Genomic DNA, 2,192 nt, shown 5'->3' on the forward strand with positions numbered 1-2,192 from the left:
GGCGAAGGCCACGTCGCACAGCGGCGGAAGGGCGGTGACGTCATGCACGTCACCGCGCTGCGCCGCACCGCACCGCGCCGCGCCGCGCGCGCACAGGGGCACCGCCTTCCCGGCGGCGGGCGGGGAGGGCTTGTTTAAAAAGGGAAAAGGATTATTTTTTTTTTTTCCTAAGGGGTTTTTGAAAGATTTTTTATTTTGTTTCTTTCTTCCTTTCTTTCTTGCTCTCTTTCTTTTTCTTTCTTTCTCTTTCTTTCTCTTTCTTGCTTTCTTCCTTTTTTATCTTTCTTTCTCTTTCTTTCTTGATTTCTTTCTTGATTTCTTGCTTGCTTTCTTCCTTTCTTTCTTGTTGCTTCCTTTCTTGCTCTCTTTCTTGTTTTCTTTCTTGCCTTCTCTTTTATTGCTTTCTTGCTATTGTTCTTGCTATCGTTCTTGCTTTCTTTCGCTCCTTCCTGCTTACTTTCTTGCTTGCTTTCTTGCTTGCTTTCTTTCTTGCTTTCTTTCTTGCTTTCTCTTTTCCTTGCTTCCTTTCTTGCTTTCTCTCTTGCTATCCTTCTTGCTTTCTTTTGCTCTTTCCTGCTTGTTTTCTTTCTTTTGCTCTTTCCTGCTTTCTTGCTTGCTTTGCTTTCTTTCTTGATTTCTTTCTTGATTTCTTTCTTGCTTGGTTTCTTTCTTCCTTTCTTTTTCTTTGTTTCTTTTTCTTTCTTCCTTGCTTGCTTTCTTGCTTGCTTTCTTGGTTTCTTGCTTGCTTTCTTTCTTGCCTTCTTTTTTTCTTGCTTTCTTGCTTGCTTTCTTTCTTGCTTTCTTGCTATCATTCTTGCTTTTTTTTGTTCTTTCTTGCTATCTTCCTTGCTTGCTTTCTTCCTTTCTGTCTTGCCTTCTTTCTTGCTTTCCTGATTTCTTGCTTTCTTTCTTGCTTTCTTTCTTCCTTTCTTGCTATCATTCTTGCTTTCTTTCTTGCTTGCTTTCTTGCTATTGTTCTTGCTTTCTTTCGCTCTTTCCTGCTTGCTTGCTTTCTTTCATTTTTTCTTGCTTGCTTTCTTGCTTTCTTCCTTTCTTATTCTTTCTTTTTCTTTCTTGCTTTCTTTCTTTCTTTATTGCTTGCTTTCATGCTTGCTTTCTTTCTTGCCTTCTTTCTTGCTTTCTTTCTTTCTTGCTTTCTTTCTTGATTTCTTTCTTGCTTTCTTTCTTTCGTTCTTTCTTGCTTGCTTTCTTTCATTCTTTCTTGCTTGCTTGCTTGCTTTCTTGCTTGCTTTCTTTCTTTCTTCTGGTTCCCGTCCTCCCCCTGCCCGACTGCCGGCGGAGTGGGGCAGCCTGTGGGGGCGCGTGGGGCTGCGCGGGTTGATGCGCCTGTCAGTTACGCAGGCGGCGGTTCTGTGTCATTGTCGTTGACAAGGAGTTTGCTTTTTCTGCGCAGTTGTAGCGTCGGTGATCTCCAGAGGTCCCTTCCAACCCGTACTGCTCTGGGATTCTGGGATCCAGGAGCCTTGTAGTGGGAAACAGAGGGAAGTAGCACCAATGTGTGACAAATGCTGTTTGGTGAAGGTAGGGAAAAAAAAAGAAAACAACATGAAAACTGTGTTCAGGCTGTCATTGCCCGTGAGTCAGACGTCTATTGATTTTTAGGACTGTTGAAGCCGTTCCGAGCTACAGGAGTTCATCACCTTTGAAAACACAGACTCCTGTGGCTTTTTTGTAGAAAAGGAGTGTGCAGCACAGCGCTTAAAAATGTGAAAGCTTTTTACATTTCAGCGCCACAGGTGTGATGTAGAACACTTCCTTGCATGAGGGGGTAAAAGAGGCTCTCGCTGCCTATAGTGAGTCCTTTCTTGCTGTTTTTGAAAGGTAAATCAGATCATGTCACAGGTAAGGGAAGAACAAGGATAACATTTAGAGATTTTTAACCTTAATTTGCTTTTGATATTATCCATTTTAGACTAGGACTCTGTTCCTAGCTGACTGCCACCTTTGAGTGTATAGAGTACTTAAAGCTTATTAATTATTCATCAGTCAGGCTGCAGGGCTTTTGCAGCCAGATTAGGCAAATGCTTTGTTGGTCTCAACTCACTATTGGATTTAAATGTGTGCAAAATGTTTTCTGGTCTTGACTTTTGCTGACAGTCTTTATGACAGATAAAGTACCATCACACCACAGCTGGGGTTGTTGGATATCCCATGGATTTTTTGACAGCCAC

The sequence above is a fragment of the Charadrius vociferus genome, unplaced genomic scaffold, assembly GCF_000708025.1.
Source record: "Charadrius vociferus isolate BGI_N301 unplaced genomic scaffold, ASM70802v2 scaffold97, whole genome shotgun sequence".
NCBI classification, from domain to species: Eukaryota; Metazoa; Chordata; class Aves; order Charadriiformes; family Charadriidae; genus Charadrius; species Charadrius vociferus.